Consider the following 21,268-nt stretch of genomic DNA (forward strand, 5'->3'; position numbering starts at 1 on the left):
ACCGGGCAAAAATGTTCCTCTTCAACTAGTCCTTGGGCTGACTAACATCCTATAGAGTATATCCTTTTAAATGTGTTTGTGGGAGGGGGTTAATGTTTGTTTTCTTTTTCTTTTTATTATGTGTTCTGTGTTTTCATCTTCTTGCACGCCAGGCACTCCTGTCTTCCACTGCCTCCCGCAGTTTGGTCAGACTCATGTTTGTAGCTTCAAGAACACTGTCCAACCATCTCGTCCTCTGTCGTCCCCTTCTCCTTGTGCCCTCAATCTTTCCCAACATCAGGGTCTTTTCCAGGGAGTCTTCTCTTCTCATGAGGTGGCCAAAGTATTGGAGCCTCAGCTTCACAATCTGTCCTTCCAGTGAGCACTCAGGGCTGATTTCCTTCAGAATGGAGAGGTTTGATCTTCTTGCAGTCCATGGGACTCTCAAGAGTCTCCTACAGCCCCATAATTCAAAAGCACCAATTCTTTGGCGATCAGCCTTCTTTATGGTCCAGCTCTCACTTCCATACATCACTACTGGGAAAACCATAGCTTTAACTAGACTGACCTTTGCCAGCAAGCTGATGTCTCTGCTTTTTAAGATGCTGTCTAGGTTTGTCATTGCTTTTCTCCCAAGAAGCAGGCGTTTTTTAGTTTCGTGACTTTTGACTTCTAGTCAAAAGGACTAGAATCTTGTCAATTAGGATGTTCCACAGCAGTGGAAATGGTCCATTAGGCCCACTAACCTCAATCTGCCCTCAGTGAACTCCCACCTGTCTGCCTTCTTGCTTACAACCATTCCTGGGGATGGCACAGGCTGCCATACCCTTCCTCCTTATCCACAGCATTGCCCTTGTAGAACTCAGCACAGAGGATGAGGGGAAACTATTTTTTAAAAAATAACATTTTATTCAAAATTTAAACAAAACATATTATCCAAAAATATATCATCCTTATCCCCCCCATTTTTCCTCCCTCCCCCTCCCTCCCCCCACAGAACCCACCCCCGACTTCCCTCAGTTCCAGTCTTTGATTTCTCTAAAAATGCTGTTTTCTTTTTCTTTTTTAAATAATATTTATTAGGGTTTTGAAGGTTACAAATAAAACAGAAAAACACCAAATTAAACAAAAAACAAAACAATGTATCACATTAAAAAAAGAAAAAATACCATACAAGTAAGAAAAAAAGAGAAACAAAAAATAAGATCAAAGAGAAAAGAAAAACAAAAGCAAAAAACACATCAAACCTTCACATAGTATATCTTTCATTTGCTTGTTTCCTTGACCTCCTCCCACCTCCCTTTTTTGTATTCTAATTCAATTAAATATTTCATCAAAATGCTGTTTTCTACATGTTACACAGTTGTATAGATCCTCAAACTATTTAGCCGATTATTATCAATAAAAAGTTTGTGAATGTTTATTCAAAACCAGCCAAGGAGTCCAGTTCACTTTGTTGTGTCTTCAAATACTTTGTAAAGGGTTCCCATTCATCCTTAAAGTCACAGTCATCCTTGTCCCATAGCTTGTATGTCAGTTTTGCCAGTTCTGCATAGTCCATCAATTTTTCTTGCCATGATTCTTTAGTTGGGGTTTCTTCAGTCTTCCATCCTTGTGCTATTAAAACTCTCGCGGCCGTTGTCGCATACATGAAGATGTTTTTCAGCTTTTTTGGCAGATCTTTCCCTACAATCCCTAATAAAAATGCTTCAGGTTTTTAAACAAATGTTAAATGGAACATTTTCTTCAATTCGTTGTATATCATTTCCCAACATTTTTTAATTACCTTACAATCCCACCACATATGATAAAATGTCCCCTCCTTTTCCTTACACTTCCAACATATATTTGAACTAGTTTTGTACATTTTCCCTAATTGCACTGCTGTTGTGTACCATCTGTACATCATCTTCATGTAATTCTCCTTCAATAGGGATGAAGGAATGAGGGAAAATTAGAATTTGTCAGCTCTGCCTGCCTGTTCATTGGCTCTGGCTCTACCTACTGTTAGACTCCCTGCCTTCTGCCCTACCAGTTCGAATAAGCACCAGCCATCACTGATCCCTAGTTTAATCTGACTGGCAGCAGTTCTCCAGGACCTCAAGGAAAGAATGGCTTTCCCCTCCTGACCCTCTTAAACTTGAGGTACCACGCAGTGAACCCGAAACTTTCTTCATGCAAAGTATATGCCCTGCAACTGAGCTATGGTCCTTTTACTGTACCACACCCTTCCCTAGCCTGATGCCTTCCAGATCTTTGTAATTGTTTGTTCAATAATAATAATAATAATAATAATAATAGAAAAAGATATAAAAGGAGAATTCCTGGATGCCAAGATCCAAGCACCCTTTGGTGAGAGAACCCCATCAGAGATTTAAAGACACAAAACATACAGCAAAATAAAGTGTGGAATTATAGGCTCTTAGACCTTTAAAATATGCCCTTTAAAGTGAATTCCAAAGTTTCTCTCTTTCCCTAGAATGGGAAAAGACCACACGTTTGGTAAGTTACAAATTGTTTACTTACAAACTCTCCAAAGGTCAGATTCATGTGCTTTTTCCATACAGCATTCAGAAAAATGTTGCGCAGGCAGTAAAGCTTAGTTTAGTTCCATAGTGCTTTGATACTTTTTGTAGACATGTCAGCAACAAACTAGAGAGCCAGTGTGGTGTAGTGGTTCAACTGTTGGACTAAGACTTAGAAGACCAGGGTTCGAATTCCCACTCAGCCATGAAGGTTTCATATATCTCATATTCATAACATTTACTATGCATTCCTTCCTCCCTCCCCTCCTGGGCTTCCCCCAACTTCCGCTTCTGATTTGTTTCTCCTTTCACCCTCTCCGCTACCTCCTAAAAGAAAAAACTACTAATAACATATTTATACAACATCAAACCTACAAACATAAAAATAACAATGAGTACACCATATTATTTCTCTATCTTCTACACATTTTCTAATACTAATAATGTGAATGTTTATTTAAATGCTGCCATCAAGTCTATAGACTTTCTTTGTTTCTGCAAGTATAATATAAATGGTTCCCATTCTTTTTCAAAGTCACTGTTGTCTTTTTCTCTTTGTCTGTTATTTTTGCCAGTTCTGTATAGTTCATCAGCTTCTTATGTCACTGGCTGACTTTGGGCCAGTCTCAGCCTCCAAGCAGAACCTACCAGCAGAGTTGTTGTGAGAATTACACGAGGAGGACAGACCCATATACACCATCTTGAGCTCAATGGAGAAAGACATGTTATATAAATGCAATGAATAAATGTTGTTAATAATAATAATAATAATAATAATAATAATAATAATAATAATGTGAATGTTAAGGACTTGTATATCGATGTGAATTGGTTTTAGCATGTCATTCCCCCCCCCCCCCGTCCCCGCACACCATGTCTCATTTCTGACAGCCCCTTCTGTGCTCTGGGATTGAGTTACACAAGGCTATGTGTGTAACAGATATCGGCCACAAGCTCCTTGCAGCCGTGAAAGCTCTCCCACCATACCCGGTCATACCTGTTTTCTTCTGAATAGAAACCAATGAAAGTTGTGCTTTGCTTTCCTTTTCCTTCTCCTGTTTTCGTTAAGTGCAGAACGGAGCCCCTTTGTTCTCCCTTAAGTCCCGGTTACAGGAGAAGGTTGGATGTTTTGCCCAAGCGTGACTCAAAGGTGACCTGATCTTTCTGGGAAAGAACGGCCCCAGCCTCACCAGCCCAGCCCAGCCAGGTCCAATCAAGAACAGGTCTGTGGCAAACAGCAGCAAGAGCCAATGTTGACACGGGGGCTTAAACTCCCATGCAATCAAAGAGTAAGTCTGAGTGGCACAGGGGGAATCGGCCTGATCCATGGGTCCCATTGGGGGTTGGGTGGGTTCTGGTTGGCGCAACTCTAGTTCTCTTCTTGTAAGTTGTAAAGTTTTGGTGTAAGTCCATGTCCTAGGGCAGCCTATTGTCCTGCAGTGGCTAGGATGTCATATCTGGAGCAGCGATGTAAGAATTCAACGCCAATGTGCCACAAAACTTACTTGCTAATCTTGGGTCAAACTCACTCTCTCCCTTTCCCCCCACCCTCCCCTCTCTCTGCCTGATCAACTTTAACAGGGTTGTTGTGAGGATCAAAGGGGTGGGTAAATTGTGTATGCTGCCTTGAGCTTTTTTGAGGAAATGTGGTATAAAATAGAAACAAGGGAGCTGCCTTAGATGTATTCAGGCCACTTGCTCATCCAAGCCAGTACTATTTACTCTGACCAGCAACAGTCTCAGGGTCTCAGGCCAAAGACTTTATTGAACCTGGATGTAATACAGGGACATATGCATGATCTTCACACAGAACATGAGTGTTCTTTGTACAGTGGTGCCCCGCAAGACGAACGCCTCGCAAGATGGAAAACCCGCTAGACGAAAGGGTTTTACGTTTTGGAGGCGCTTCGCAAAACGAATTTCCCTATGGGCTTGCTTCGCAAGACGAAAATGTCTTGCAAGTTCCTGCGGGGTTTTTTCCCTCCCCCCCCCTTTTCCTAAGGCCTAAGCCGCTTATCAGCTGATCCGCTGATAAGCCGCTTAACAGCTGATCGCTAAAAGCCGCTAAACCGCTAATAGCGCTAATCCGCTAAGCTGTCAATGGGCTTGCTTTGCAAGACGAAAAAACCGCTCTACGAAGAGAATTGCGGAACGGATTCTTTTCGTCTTGCGAGGCACCACTGTACTTCTCTTTATTAATAATAGTAGTAGTAATAATAATAATAATAATAATAATAATAATAGCAATAACAACATTTATTTATTTATGTACACTTATTCCTGCCAACCTAGCAGTTCGAAAGCATGTCAAAGTGCAAGTAGATAAATAGGTACCGCTCCGGCGGGAAGGTAAACGGTGTTTCCGTGTGCTGCTCTGGTTCGCCAGAAGCGGCTTAGTCATGCTGGCCACATGACCCGGAAGCTGTATGCTGGCTCCCTTGGCCAGTAAAGCGAGATGAACGCCGCAACCCCAGAGTCATCTGCGACTGGACCTAATGGTCAGCGGTCCCTTTACCTTTACACACACACACACACTGCCCATCCGGCTGGATTGCCCCAACCACTCTGGGTGACTTCCAACACATATAGAAACACAAAGCAGTTTTTTGTTGAAGTCAGTGGAAGCAGGCTGTGCATATAGGGGCCCCAAGTAGAGCTTTAGAGCAAGGCCTCCTGATTAAAAAAGAAAAACCCACTTTCTCCTACATGATCCTCCTGCCCATACATTTAGATAATCTTCAGAGGCTCCGTTTCCTTTCTGACCAGATGTCAGGGACTGGGCAGAGGAGGAATGGTGGAATGGTGGAGACTGCCTCCCCAGCCCGACCCCTCCAAAGAAGAAGGAGAATCATAGAATCATAGAGTTGGAAGAGACCACAAGGGCCATCGAGTCCAACCCCCTGCCAAGCAGGAAACACCATCAGAGCACTCCTGACATATGGTTGTCAAGCCTCTGCTTAAAGACCTCCAAAGAAGGAGACTCCACCGCACTCCTTGGCAGCAAATTCCACTGTCAAACAGCTCTTACTGTCAGGAAGTTCTTCCTAATGTTTAGGTGGAATCTTCTTTCTTGTAGTTTGGAACCATTGCTCCGTGTCCGCTTCTCTGGAACAGCAGAAAACAACCTTTCTCCCTCCTCTATGTGACATCCTTTTATATATTTGAACATGGCTATCATATCACCCCTTAACCTCCTCTTCTCCAGGCTAAACATGACCAGCTCCCTTAGCCGTTCCTCATAAGGCATTGTTTCCAGTCCTTTGACCATTTTGGTTGCCCTCCTCTGGACACGTTCCAGTTTCTCAGTGTCCTTCTTGAACTGTGGTGCCCAGAACTGGACAAAGTACTCCAGGTGAGGTCTGACCAGAGCAGAATACAGTGGCAACAGGGGTTTGAGGGAGATCACAGCTCAGAGGAAGATGAGGGGAGAAGTTGGGAAATAATGGGAGAGGAGGTAGAATTGGAGTAGGTGGCTGATACTTTATCACTAGAGAGCATTCCAGACCCTCCATCTCCCAGAACCTGGCAAGCCTTAAAAGTAGGAGAGCAAAGGGCTCAGAAGCAAAGGGCCCTCAGTGCCACCTGTAGAAGGGATGATGAATGAAGAAGTGGGAGATAGGGGGAGTTGAGATTTACTTGGAGCAATGCCATTAATCCAAGAAGCTGCATTTCTAAGCCTCTCTCTGGGAATATCGAATAAAATGCTGTTGATAAGAACTTTCCCTGGTCTTGTCCATTCCTGGCAACCTGCCATGGGTTCTCTGCTACCTGACACCACCACTGGATCTGCACTTAATAATAATAATAATCGCCGAAGAATTTATGCTTTTGAATTATGGTGCTGGAGGAGACTCTTGAGTGTCCCATGGACTGCAAGAAGATCAAACCTCTCCATTCTGAAGGAAATCAGCCCTGAGTGTTCACTGGAAGGACAGATCCTGAAGCTGAAGCTCCAATACTTTGGCCACCTCATGAGAAGAGAAGACTCCCTGGGAAAGACCCTGATGTTGGGAAAGATGGAGGGCACAAGGAGAAGGGGACGACAGAGGACAAGATGGTTGGATAGTGTTCTCGAAGCTACCAGCATGAGTTTGACCAAACTGCGGGAGGCAGGGGAAGACAGGAGTGCCTGGTGTGCTCTAGTCCATGGGGTCATGAAGAGTCGGACACAACTAAACGACTAAACAACAACAAAATAATTTTTTAAAAATAATACATTTTTATTTATACCCCACCCTCCCTGGCCAGAGCCGGGTTCAGGGCGGCTAACACCAGTAAAATTACAATAAAAACTTAATAGGAAAAAATGGGGGGGGGGAACCAATTTAAAATACGGGTTAAAATACAATTTAAAATGCAGCCTCATTTTAATAGTAGCCCGTAGAGCAAAACCATAAGGGGAGGGAACATAAGGGTCAGACTGAGTGGGTATGCAGGACATGTCCGGCTCATCTGTACCACCCAGACTTTGGAAATCCTTGCCACTCTTCAGCAAGCTCATATATATATATATATATATATATATATATATATATATATATATAATTTCACCATGCTTATGGGTTTAAATAATGCCTTGCCTACCTAAATTCTTGCTGCTATCTCTATTTTTGTTAATTTGTAATTGTGTTGCTTTGTTTTATCCATCATTTCCTTAATTGATTTTAAGTTTGATTGTTCGATAGCCCAAAGTAGAGCAAAGCAAGGTGCATAGAGCTGTAATAACAATTATATTTGTTTTATCCTTATATCTGCTCTTCCATTAGATTGAAGAGGTACATAGGAAGCTGTCTTATACTGAGTCAGTCCCTTGGTCCATCTAGGTTAGTTTTGTCTACACTGATTGGCAGCACTGTGGGAGGTTTTAATTTTATTTACTAGATTTCTCTCCACTTTTCAACTGGAGCCCTCAATATATGGATAGTGGCGTACTTCCAAAAAAATAATGTTATTCCAGGACATGGACTGCTTCACACTAAAAGGAAGAAAGACAAATTGTTCTGTTCAGTGCCTTTTGTTTGTTTGTTTGTTTTTAATTTAGTGAATTATATTTTTTGTTAAGGTTCAAACAAACGTTTTCAGTTTTGAAACAGAGAGTAATCACACACAGTGTTCTGATGAGAATGCCTGTCTCTGGAATTCCTAATAAGGCAACATATTCCTGAGTAATCATAGAAGTGTAGAGTTGGAAGGGACCACGAGGGTCATCTAATCCAACCCTCTGCAACAGGAAGCTTTCAGACCCACAACCCTGGGATTTGGGGTCTCATGATCTACAGACTGACCCATTTGCTCTAATGCTACTGAACAGCCTAGAGCTTAGTTTTAAACCACTTACATGTCACAGAAGCCATAGCCAGTTCACCAGGGCAGCTGAGAGTTAAGAGTGGTTAAGAGCAGTGGACTCGTAATCTGGTGAACCAGGTTCGCTTCCCCACTCCTCCACCTGCAGCTGCTGGGTGACCTTGGGCCAGTCACACTTCTCTGAAGTCTCTCAATCCCACTCACCTCACAGAGTTTTTGTTGTCGGGGAGGAAGGGAAAGGAGAATGTGAGCCGCTTTGAGATTCCTGAAGGGGAGTGATAAAGGGGGATATCAAATCCAAACTCTTCTTCTTCTCCAAAGGATTATTTGCTTGTGAGACTGGGATCATCCCACTTTGTACTTGCAGGCATGGTTTTCATATCACCGATGCCAACTCAATAAAGACAATTTGCAGATTCATTTGACAGACATCAAGTGTCAAGTTAACAATCAATCAGGTAAGGTAAAGGACCCCTGGATGGTTAACTCCAGTCAAATTTAACTATGGAGTGAGGCACTCATCTCCGGTATCAGGCTGAGGGAGCCAGCATTTGTCTGCAGGCAGCTTTTCTGAGTCATGTGGCCAGCATGACTAAACTGCTTTAGGTGCAATGGGACACCGTGATGAGTGCCAGAGCTCATGGAAATGCTGTTTACCTTCCCGCCACAGTGGTACCTATTTATCTACTTGCACTGGTATGCTTTCAAACTGCAATCAAGCTGTGTTCATCCACATGTGAATCAGAGGTACGTACTCGTTCATACAAATTAATTTAAGGGAAATGTATAAAAATTGTGTATATATATATATATATATATATATATATATATATATATATATTCCATTTTAATACATTTTGATCCATAGAAGCATTGGAAGTTACTTTATACTGAGGAAGACCACTGGTCCATCTAGCTCAATATTATTCACAATGACTGGCCGCAGCTCTCCAGGGTCTCCAACATGGAGCATTCCCAAAACATTGGAAACTCTAAAACACATTCAGATTTTAAAAAGGCAGGATTAGAGCATCCCACCTGTTAAAACAGGCCACAGATAAGTAAAAGCCAAAGGCCTGGCAGAACAGGAATGTTTTTGCCTGGTGTCTAAACTCTTGTAATGATGACACCAGGTGAGCCTCCTCTCGGAGAGCATTCCAGAAGTGCGGGGCCACCACTGAGAAGGCCTGCTTTTGTGTTGCCACCCTCCAGACCTCCTGTAGAGGTTACCCATAAAGAAGGGTGCCAGATGATTTGTTGTAGGGTTGAACCTGTGACCTTTTTCATGTAAAGCATATCCTCTACCAGTGAGTGCTTCCCATCTCATCTTGCATGGAGCTCTGCTCTGAATTATTATTTTAATTTCTTCCCATCTTATTCCCACAGCAATCCTGTGACAAAGTGGAGAGGTGTGTTGGAGGCTTGACCATAATAATAATAAAAATAAAAATTTATTTATACCCCGCCCTTCCCGGTTCAGAAACTGGCTAACAAAAATTTAAAACACTTTAAAACACTTAATTATAAAAGCAGCATAAAATACAGTATAAAAACATGAATAACAATAAAAATCAAAAATTCAAAAATCAATTAGATAATCCCCAAGGCTAGATGGCTGAATTTGGTCCTACTTGGGCCAGCGAGGAGGCCAGGGGAGAATTAGCTGTGGGGCCTCAGAGCGGGTGATCTTCATAAAAGGGGAGGGGGAGGGAAGAAAAGGGAACTAAAAGATCAGGCTGAATTCAAATTAAAGGCCAGGCGGAATAGCTCTGTCTTACAGGCCCGACAGAAGGAGGTTAAATCCTGAAGGGCCCTAGTCTCATGGGACAGAGCATTCCACCAGGTCGGAGCCATCACTGAAAAGGCCCTGGCCCTGGTGGAGGATAGTCTGACTTCCTTAGGGCCTGGGACCTCTAAACTATGGTTGTTCATGGACCTTAAGGTCCTCTGCGGGGCATACCAGGAGAGGCGGTCCCATAGATACGAGGGCCCTAAGCCACAAAGGGCTTTAAAGGTCAAGACCAGCACCTTGAACTTGACCCTATACTCCACCGGGAGCCAGTGCAACTGGTAAAGCACTGGGTGAATATGCTCCCATAAGACCATAAGAAGAACCTGCTAGATCCAACCAGTGGTCCATCTAATCCAGCCTCTTATGCTCACAGTGGCCAACCAGATGCCCAGAAGCAATCTCCCCTCCCTCCCTTCCCTTCCAGCAGCTGGTATTAAGAAGCATTATTGCCTCTGACAGTTGAGACAGAGCAAAGCCGCTTTGGCTAGCAGTCTTTTATAGCCTTCTCTTCCATTAATTATTGTAATCCATCTAAGTTGATGGCCCTCACTGCCTCCAGTGGGAGCAAGTTCCATAGTTTAAATATGTGCTGTGTGGTAAATATTTATCTCCTGTTTGTCCACCCAGGAGCTCCACCTTTGTCTACAAAATTTCATTGGCCTTATCTTCTGAAGGTTCGGCTGCACTTCTTAGCATACTTTCTCAGGAGTCAGCCCCATAGAACTCAGTGGGTCTTACCTCTGTAAGAGTGCACTGCTAGTTACCGGTCAAGAAGTATAGACTCAGATGTGTTAGATCATGAATGGGGAAGCCAGGGAAGGAGAACTCTCGAGGTTGTGGGACTCCAGTTCCCACCAGCCCCAGCTAGAATGGCCAATGGTCAAGGATGATGGGAACTGTAGTCTAGCAGTATCTGGAGGAAGAGCCACGGTTTCCCTAGTCTTGCTTGAGTTGAAATTGTGACTCATCCCCTAGAGCAATGTTGTTCAAACTTAGCTCTCCATCTGTTTTTGGACTACAATTCCCATCATCCCTCACCGCTGTTCTTGCTAGCTAGGGATGATGGGAGTAGTTCAAAAATAAATGGCGACCCAAGTTTGGGAACCCCTGCCCTAGAGTACTGGTCTTCACCTAGTATGGGGGCCCTGTGGGTCACGACCTGATCCAAGAAGGGTCACAACAGGAGCAATACCACCATCCAAATACCTGCCCTAGAGGACAATTTCACATTAATTGACAGAGATCAGAAACGTGCGGCCTGTGTATACCTGATGCAGATTCTATTTTCCGCTGCCGCAGGGAAGAATTTGTGGGAGACCAAAATGCCTTTCTTTCAGACATCTTCTTGACTGGTTTGTCTCTTGCGAGGAGGGATTTCTTAAGTTGGAACGTTAAGGATTTAATTATTAAAGCCAATACTACTACGGGCAAACATTCCCAAGATCGGATTTTACGCCCCTCCCCCGCCACAGAATTCACTGCTGATGAATCAGATCTTAATCCTTTAGAAATCCAAGATTAAGGACGTCACTTTCCGCATCTAAATTTTCTCTTACTAAACGCAGCGGCGTTTGCAGCGGATCAAGCGCTTGTTTGTGTGCGGGATTGCGGGTGCGGCTGAACTGGTTGTATAAAAACATAATTGCCAAGACAAGCGCGAGGTTGTCCTAAGTGAGTCGAAACATGTAGGGATTTTCGGCTTTTGCAACACAAAGGTGAAGGAGAAGCGGGAGGGAGGGGGAGAGAATTACGCGAAAATTTTGCATAACAAATTCTGCTATCCACTCTCACGTTTGCCTTCTTACATTGCGAAACCTGCCTACCTCGCTCTCTGGGTCGCAGCAACAACTCTTCCTGGATCGAGTCCATTGTCGGATGAGCCTTTCTAATCTGGACATCGCCCCTAGACATTCAAATAAAGCTATAAAATGCTTGCTTGCAGGTTTTCTTGGGTTGTTTTTTTTTAGTGCTGTTGTGATTATTGTGAGCCACTTTGAGCTCAACATTTGTTGCTGGAAAAGCGGGATAGAAATATTAAATTCAATATAAGTTGTCATTATTATGATTATTGAGCGACGTAGCCTTCTGTGCCAGACCAAATCGCATCTTCTGCTGTTCCTCCGACTATTGAAGCAGCCTCCATATTATTGAGGAGAAAGTTGAAAAATGTCTTGTTAGACCTGATTGAAGGTCTACATCTCCTCCAACCTCCAGCTTTCAGGAGATGGTACCTTCAGGAAACCCTCGCTTGCCAGGGGTGTCAACTTGAATAAAATAGGGGGGCTGCCCCCCTCATAATCAATCACATGACACGGTGCACGCACACCACACTATTTGGATGGCAATGCCCATCAACTGGGGGGTGAGGAGTAGAGACTCTTTGTAAAACTGCCAAAAATGCTAAAAAACAGAGGTCTCTATGACATATGGGGCAAAGAAAACAAGGGAGATACCAGCCACACATTCCAGTCCCGGCACCACGGCACAGTGTCCAGACTGAATAACATTATGCTCACACAAGCCCTGATCCCCTTGGTTGAATCAATACAGTAACATTATATCCATACACTAACATTAAAATCACAGACCACGCTCCAGTAGAAGCTACCCTTAACATAGGAGAAAAAACAGGAACCACCCTATCACGGTCCTTCAGCACCATCCTAACATGGGGGGGGGGCCTCCTCAAATATTTTATTAAGGGGGGCGAAGACCCGTCGGCCCCTAGGAGTTGGCTCCTATGTCGCTTGCCCTTTGTCTCCAGCCCGTCCTATTTACAGGTGTACTGCCTATTGATAGGGAGGCTCCATTCATGAATCTCTTCCACGAATGAATGGCAGTAGCTAATAGCTGTTGACAGATCTCTGTCTTGCTCTGAGCGTGTGTGTGTGGTCCCTTTCATCTTCATGGCATCTTAAGCCTGTATCCCTCTGGGTTCCAGTTCCTCCTTGGACTCCCTCGCAACGCCTGTACGTATTGTTGTTTGCCGCCCTGGGCTCCTTTGAGAGGGAAGGCGGCCCAGGCGGGGTATAAACGTCATAACAAATAAAATGGGGAAAGCGCGCATCCAAAAATCAAGGGGAAACTGCGCGATGGAGTTTGGACGATGTTCGATGGGGGCTCAAAGAAGTGGAGGAAAGATTTAAATAAATAAATCTCGCGATCCTATTAAATCAGCCCATCTACCTAGGACATTTATGAAAGCCACCCCTCTTCTCAACCCCCACCGAAATGAACGGGCGCATTTGTAGCAAGGGCGATTGCGCCTCCAGATTCTGTATCCGCCCACACCGCGATGCTCACATTCAATCCCTTGAAAGTTAAGGACCATTATATAATCAAGGGAACTCTTCCGGAAAGGTATTGAGGAGAAATTCCATGAAGCAATCAGGATTTTCAGCGTCGAATGTTCGGTGGAAATGAAGGAGCAAGTTAGCAACAAATTATATTGATATCAATGGCGGGGCCCAAGTGGCTTTCCACTGTATAGAGGAAAAAATCTATTTGGGAACGCCTGGAAATATCACTGCAGTTCTAGTTACCTGCAAGGAAGCCCCATTGAACTATAGGATCCTGCTGTTGAGGTCTTTGTTGTTTCGGGTTTCAGCTGTTTAATTCAGGCATCCCCAAACTCGGCCCTCCAGATGTTTTGGGACTACAACTCCCATCATCCCTAGCTAACAGGACCAGTGGTCAGGGATGATGGGAATGGTAGTCTCAAAACATCTGGAGGGCCGAGTTTGCATATGCCTGGTTTAATTCATTCGAGTCAACGCTGCATCGCGCATAGCCTCCTTATAACTGCATTCCCTTTTATTGTGAATTATTGCCTCCTTTCACTCTACTTTTCTACAACATACAGGCCAGCGTCTGGAACCTTAAAAAACACACCTTTAAAAACATTTTTTTCCCAATGCTTTTAAGTAGCACTTTTCCTGGAGGGAGAATCGGTTGGAAAGATAGCACGTCCAAACAGATAACTTGCCTGAGCTTTCTTTTTGTATACAAATTAATAATAATAATTTTAAAATATCCTACCCAATGGTTTAGTTCATGAACTGATTTGTTTATTATTATTATTATTTTTAAAAAGCAACCACCAAGAATCCACTGACGAACACTGAGACGTTATTCTTCAGGATCCAATCTGACATATTTCTGTGAACCTTTTGATGGGGTAATTGCAAGAGGCAGAGTGAGCCGTTTGTAGCGCAGATCGCTTTCGCCAAAACGGTTCTGTCTTTCTCTTTAATTATAAAAGTGTTCAACTTCACGTCGGACACGAGCAGCCAGCCAGCCAAACCGACCATCAAGCACCCAAACGAGGCATTTCGGCCAGGACACACTGATTAGAGAATCCCGAATCTGAATTTTAAACTCGCTTGAGCTCCCTTGCGGATAGACCAGTTGGCACAATAACAGCTGTGAAATACACATATTAAATTAAACCGCCCTCTGGAATCGTGGGGCCGCGATCTTCGGAGCTGACACGCCACCAAATATTGTTTTGAAATGCCGAAGCGTTTTGAATGGCAAATTCCTGGGGGTGAGGGTGCATAAAAGATCTCCATTAAGCACCGCGAGAAGCTAATAAACTAATCTTATGCATGCTTACTCGGAAGTAAATCCGATCATTGAGGCTTAGACGCAAACCTATGCACACACCCGGGAACAAGTCCAATTGAATTCAGTGGAGGGTTACTTCTGAGTAGGTATGTGTAGGAGTGCATCCTTACTCTGAGGTAAATGAGCACAGGCTTGCAGGAAGGAGGAATTGCCGTCTCAAGATCTCCGCAGGGATCGGGAATTTGTGGCTCACCAGCTGTTAAGTCTCCAACACCCATCATCCGTGGCCACTGGCCTTGCTGACTGGGACTGATGGGAACGAAGGACAAACACTTTTGCAAAGCTACGGACTCCCCAGCCTTGTAATATTATCCTCTAACCGGCAGTGAGAGATTTTACTTTCTTGGGCTCCATGATCACTGCAGATGGTGACAGCAGTCACGAAATTAAAAGACGCCTGCTTCTAGGGAGAAAAGCAATGACAAACCTAGACAGCATCTTAAAAAGCAGAGACATCACCTTGCCAACAAAGGTCCGTATAGTTAAAGCTATGGTTTTCCCAGTAATTATGTATGGAAGTGAGAGCTGGACCATAAAGAAGGCTGATCGCCGAAGAATTGATGCTTTTGAATTATGGTGCTGGAGGAGACTCTTGAGAGTCCTATGGACTGCAAGAAGATCAAACCTCTCCATTCTGAAGGAAATCAGCCCTGAGTGCTCACTGGAAGGACAGATCGTGAAGCTGAGGCTCCAATACTTTGGCCACCTCATGAGAAGAGAAGACTCCCTGGAAAAGACCCTGATGTTGGGAAAGATTGAGGGCACAAGGAGAAGGGGAGGACAGAGGACGAGATGGTTGGATAGTGTTCTGGAAGCTACCAGCATGAGTTTGACCAAACTGAGGGAGGCAGTGGAAGACAGCAGTGCCTGGCGTGCTCTGGTCCATGGGGTCACGAAGAGTCGGACATGACTAAACAACTAAACAACAACAACCGTCAAGTGTCCTCATTTGGGTGGCAAAACCGAAGATGCCCTTTTCATTCGTGCCAGCTGACAGGGGTGCCAACTTGAATAAAATGGGGGGGGCATGTAAGCCCTGTCCTGCATGATCGATCACAAGGCACGTACACCATTTCAATGGCAATGCCCATCAACTTTGGGGGTCCCGGGCCCCTCACATATTTTATTGGGTGGGGGCCGAAGGGACCTCAGCCCCTAGGAGTGGGCTCCTACGCCAGCTGCAGTTGGACTACAACTCCCATCATCCTTGACCACTGGTCCTGTTAGCAAGGGATGATGGGAGTTGTATTCCAACTGGAGACACACGTTTGAGAAACACTGGATGGAGGACTCCTAATCATAGCTGTTAACGTTTCCCTTTTTTAAAGGGAAATTCCCTTATTCCGAATAGGATTCCTTGCAAGAAAAGGGAAAAGATTACAGCTATGCTCTTAATCCGCATTAGGGTTTGGAAATATAGAAATGGAGTGGCAGTAGTAGTCACTATCCCGATTTAATGAATCCCGAGGAGAAGTAAACCTAACATTTTAACCTGTTGGGTAGCATGAGCTAGACTGGATGACCTCTGGATACTCTGACCTGCAAGCGAGATGCTGGTGTTTTGCCGCGTTTTGGCCCTGCGTGATCTCTCCACCGCCAAATGCGTCCGAATTCCACCTTGTCCTCAAAGGCACCGAGCAAGACACCGGCATCGATTTCTTCTGCAATCCACCCAAAGGAACACGGAGATCCTCTGCAAAGCCGGAATGCCCTTCCCTGTCCCGTGTATAAAACGATTCTGCTCTCGACAGCCATGAAAGGAAAGGAAACGGAAGAGGGTCCCTGTGGAAGGAGGGGCGATTGCCTCCAAACATTGCCGCTTCACATCTTTAGCCAGGTCTCCAAGGAGACGACTGCGCCGCTTTGGTGAGCTCGGATGCGGAGTTTGTGATTATTATCTGATTACAGTATGTGCATTATTACGCGCTCCTCTCTCAAAACCACCGGTACTGCTGGTTGTACACGCGGATCGGGTACAAGTATGGTTTACTTACAAGCCGTTTACTTCATGAGGAATTTACGGAAGGACTGAGGCTTCATCATCAGCTTTAGTGAATGGAAAAAATACGATTCATTCAGGGGTGCCCCCTTGAATAAAATATTGGAGGAGGGGCAGGAAAGCCCCGCCCCACATAACCGATCACATGATGCACAACCATTTGAATGGCAATGGCCATCAGATGGGGGGGCCTGGCCCCCTCAAATATTCGTCCTATGGCCCCTATGGATCTATTAAATAGACTAACGTCAAAGGCACAAACCCCTTTGCATTATTTTTTTAAACCAGAAAGCTGACTTCTGCTTGGAAGGATGCTATTAAAGGATATTGACTTGTTTAAAAACAAGTGCTTTGCAGTTTGTGTCTTGTTTGTTTTTTTGTCTGTTCTGTTGTTGTTTGCTATTTAATCTCGAGTAAATCCAAAGGCTGGATTGCAGCCTTAGAGGGTCAGCCTGCACTATACATTTAAAGCAGCATCGCCCCCACTTTAAGCAATCATGGCTTCCCCCAAGAAGAAGAAGAATTTGGATTTGATATCCCGCTTTATCACTACCCTAAGGAGTGGCTAACAATCTCCTTTCCCTTCCTCCCCCACAACAAACACTCTGTGAGGTGAGTGGGGCTGAGAGACTTCAGAGAAGTGGGACTGGCCCAAGGTCACCCAGCAGCTGCAGGTGGAGGAGCGGAGACGCGAACCTGGTTCACCAGATTACGAGACTACCGTTCTTAACCACTACACCACACTGGCCCTCTTTGTTAACTACCGAGAGTTCTTAGGACAACCCCTCGCCTTCAATTCTCAGAGTGGTTTAACAGTCAATTCCTCATCCCAGGGCACTCTGAAAACTAGCTGTGGGGTGGGAATAGGGGGTTCTCCTAAGAACTCTCAGCTTCTTTAACAAACTACAACTCCCAGGATTCTTTGAGGGATGTCATGGCTGTTTAAAGTCGCATGACACTGCTTTAAATGTATGGTACATATGAGGTCTCGTCTACTTTTAACGGGGAATCTAAACCACTTTCCCCTACTGAAATGACCTCCCTGTCTGACAGGCAACCTCAGTTCCCGTCACTGCACTGGCTCCCAGCTGACCTTCGCTTCTTTCCCTGTCCTATCCTTACCTTGTACTTGTTAGGTTGAGAAGCAGACACTTCCTTCATTATTCCCTCTACTCCTGATGTTCAGGCTGTGAGTGCCGTTCATTATGTAGTAAAAATAAATAAATGCATTACCCATGCACAGGTGGGACCCCTCGTCTGGCTTGAGCGTGTGGGGGGATGCACAGGTTTGCAGAAGGGCAAGAAGAATGAGTATTATGGAGGGGAAACAGAGGGTGTCCGCTCAAAAACACCTGGACGAGGGCTCAGCATGTTCAGGGGCCACGAAAAGCTGGGGAGGGGCCGCAGAAAACGGGAGGGAGGAGCGGCACTGGAGTCAGCTGGCTCGAAACCTGAGCAAGGATCACTCCGCAATATAAAGTTTGGTTACAAGTCCAGCTACTCTCAAGCAATAACAGAATTTACGGTGACCAATAAACAGATATTCCAAAAGAGATTCTAACTTTTCTTTTTTAAAAAAAATCAAGCTTGATTATGAGCGGAAAGATAATCCCAGTATGATTAGCACGCCTCCATAATGAAATAAGCAGAAAGGTTCTCGTTCACACGTGCATCTTTTATCAGCAAGCAAAAACGAATTCCTGCTTGTGAGCAGAGACTGAGCTCCACAGAACCGAGTTCCCACGTTGCTCGGTATAAGGTCCCAACAGGATGTTCAGCTGTGGATCGTCTAATGGTTAATCACATGCGCGTGTGTAAAAGTTGACAAGAAGCCCATATACATTGACTGTTGCCCTCGCATAATTCTTAGAATTTTGCGTTTCTGACAGTACCTAACGGACCCTAAATTGATGTGACGTTGGAGGCGATTAAAGGGCACGTTTAGTTACAAGCTTGAAACAGTTGGACAGTCTTCTCAGGGCATCCTGGGTGAGGAGGGGGAACACCTGTGCCCTCCCAGATGGTGTTGAACTACAGCTGCCATAGTGCCTGACCATTAGACATGCTGGTGAGGGATGATGGGAACTGGAGTCCAACAACTTCTGGAGGCCACAAATGCCTCCCCCTGCCCCTCTCCCCACAGATGAAGGGAAACCCCACTGCAAGGCTTCCTCGTGCTCCGTTCCTCTCAAATTCCTGTCCACCTACCGACATGACTGCACCGTGAAGTTCAGTAGGCACTGAAGAAATCTGAAACAATGTCACAACATAGCCATCACTTCTACTCATGGGATCAAGGGTGTTGAGTTCATAGGTGTAGTATTTCTGCATCACCATCTACCAAGGTGAAGATGGTGGAAGGAGGGATACTTACACTTCAGCTCACCTGTTCCCTTCTCGCATCTTGGCGCTTGAGGTGTTGGAACCTGATGTGAATTATTGTGCTTCAAGAGTTGGACAACAAGAAACAAAGTTCATGAGATGATATCCCCTTCCTTCAGATGTCAAGGAGATAAAGAACTGCACAACTTTTAGAAGACATCTGAAGGCAGCTTGTATTGGGAATTTTAGAAGACATCTGAAGGCAGCTTGTATTGGGAAGCTTTTAATGCTGGATGTTTGATTGTTTTTTATATATGCTGTAAGCCACCCAGAGTGGCAGAAGAAACCCCCGGCTCATTTCACAGCAGGGGGGAAACCCAGCTAGATGGGCGGAGTATAAATAATAAATTATTATTATTTCTTGGGGTGCGATTTGCCAATCCATTGCACGCCAAACAAGCTAGGCAAATAAGCTAAGCAGAGAGGATTCATTATTAGCAGAGAGGCTAAGTCTTAAAACTGTCTCTCTTACTTTGACAAATTCCAGGCTCCCTAGACTACGACCAAGCTAATGTTCAACAGGTAGTGCGCAAGCTTCAGAGACCACCAGAGATCTTCCTTAGGCTGGATGTTACGGAAAGTGAGAGCGGGAAGTGACTATCCCCAAAAGCCGGTGTTGAAACCATAATTCTGTATTACTAAAAGAACAACAACAACAACTTTAAAAAACGATGTTGCTGCATCGTCTCAGAAGGGGCGTGGCTAAAGGAGCTGTCACAAAGAGCTCCCCTACTTCAGAATTTAGCCCTAGACCTAAGAGAGGATTCCCTGCTCCCCCCAGGCTGCATCTCCCAGGATTCCTTGCGGGGGCAGAGCAAGTCTGTTAGGACCAGAAACAGGAAATAACAGAGCTAGAATTGACTAGCAACCGGCAGAAGCAGTGAAACGTACAAAGAACTCATTCTCTCAGGGACATTACTTGGAGGAAGGGGGAGAATCCAATCCTCTGCCTCTCCCCACCCTTTGCAAATGAAAATCAGGCGCAGTGTGATCAATCGATGTGATGGTCTTTAACCTTTGGGTGGATGTGTACCAAACAATATACCCCCTCCTCCCCGCTGCCTCTCAATCCTGCGCTAGGAGAGATCCTTTTTAAAACACACAAACACACACACCATTTTTCTTCCCTCAGCCGCGCTTCATTTTCTACTGCACTGCCATCGCTTCCCTGCAACTCAATTCCCTCCTGTCCAACCATCTTCCTGCGTGTCCTTTCCCCTCTCCCCATCACTGCTGATTGTGCAAAGTGTACAGGTTGGAAGAACCCCCTCCCCTCCAAAAACCCCCAGAACAACGGCCCTCAAAACACCGCAACCGCAGAGATGCAGCTAAACAGATTACCAAGGGTGAAATCCAGCAAAACGTTTATTGCAAGAGGTGGTTGGGTAGGTTGGCGGTGATGTTGTAAAATCGTGTGTTTACAACAGTAGACGCAACAAAATGGATTTAACGTGCCACACACGCCTGTGGTCTGCAGCCTGCCTATCAGATCCCTCAAAACCCTTCTTCCCCAAACTCTTCTCTTCTAAACTTTTGGATCCTCTGAAAGACTCTGCGGGACGCCACCTTTCCTGGGTTCCATCCGTATCTTCTCTGCAGCTCTCTCTCACACACATTTCTTCTTCTTTGCTAAACAGGTACATTTCTCTTCCCTTCTCCCGCTCCAGTCCACCCCTATTTCCCCAAATCTCCCGGCCCAACATAGGAAGCTGCCTTATACCGAGTTGGACAACTGGTCCATCTAGCCCATTATTGTCTACACTGGCTGCCAGCAGCTCTCCAGGGTTTCCGACGGAGACTTTCCTTGTTCTACCCGGAGATGCAGATATTGAACTTGGGTCCTTCTGCATGCATGACATATGCTCTACCATTGAACAAGGGCCCTTCTCTCCAACCACTGCCGCTGCTGCCTGTATCCAACTGCATCTTTCTGAATCAACTCAATCATGTCCCTAACACAACCGGTACTTTCTTCGTTTTATCGAACCCCACACCGCAACAGTTTCTGAGTTCTTCGGGAGCTTCACACCACGCCACAATAAGCGATAGAGTCTCTTCTTTTCAAAGTGGGTGGGGGGGGGGACTTTCGCCTCCTCCGCCCTCTCTCCCTCTTCTCAAGGAGGACTAGGAACTTGACGAGTGGAAGTGGGATATGGGAAAACGCGCTGGTAAATAGATGGGAGAGGGAAATGATAGCTGTCAACTTAATACTCCAACATTCAGTTTTTAAGGCTAGTTCAGGTGATTGGTTTTTCTTTGTTTTACGAGTTTCGTTCAAGGATTGGTTAGGCAATAAATGAAGGAAATGGGCAGGGCCCGCTAAATTATTATTTCTGAACACGGGGTCGGAGAGGAGAGATCTCCAGGAAAGCTTCAGTTTCTTACTTGTACTAAACCACAAGCGTCCACTTACACTGCCTAAACTGTCAAGACTTCCTTGAACATTTAGGGAAATGTATTTTTCGACTGTGGCACAATTGTCTGCTTGGATACATTCGCCGCCTTTTGGAATTCTCATTCCCAGCAGAAGCTTCTTGAGAAAAGGGTGTGTGTGTTAATCCGTGACAGTTAAACCGGTTCTGGTTCATAGTGCAGACACGTATGCAATTATAACCAAAAGGGGGAAATGCGCCGGTTAAAAAGAAACCCAGGATCCCTCTG

General features: G+C 45.0%; 1 long non-coding RNA gene across 1 annotated transcript in view; it reads left to right on the forward strand.

Moving 5' to 3' along the window:
* Positions 1-16,977, forward strand: part of LOC309338161 — a 243,581-nt gene extending 226,604 nt beyond the window's left edge. The window contains exon 3 of the long non-coding RNA XR_014154773.1: positions 16,864-16,977. This is a non-coding gene — a long non-coding RNA (uncharacterized lncRNA). The remainder of the gene's footprint in view (positions 1-16,863) is intronic.
* Positions 16,978-21,268: the final 4,291 nt, after the last annotated feature.

The sequence above is a fragment of the Podarcis erhardii genome (assembly GCF_964252035.2).
Source record: "Podarcis erhardii genome assembly, chromosome: 3".
NCBI lineage: Eukaryota > Metazoa > Chordata > Lepidosauria > Squamata > Lacertidae > Podarcis > Podarcis erhardii.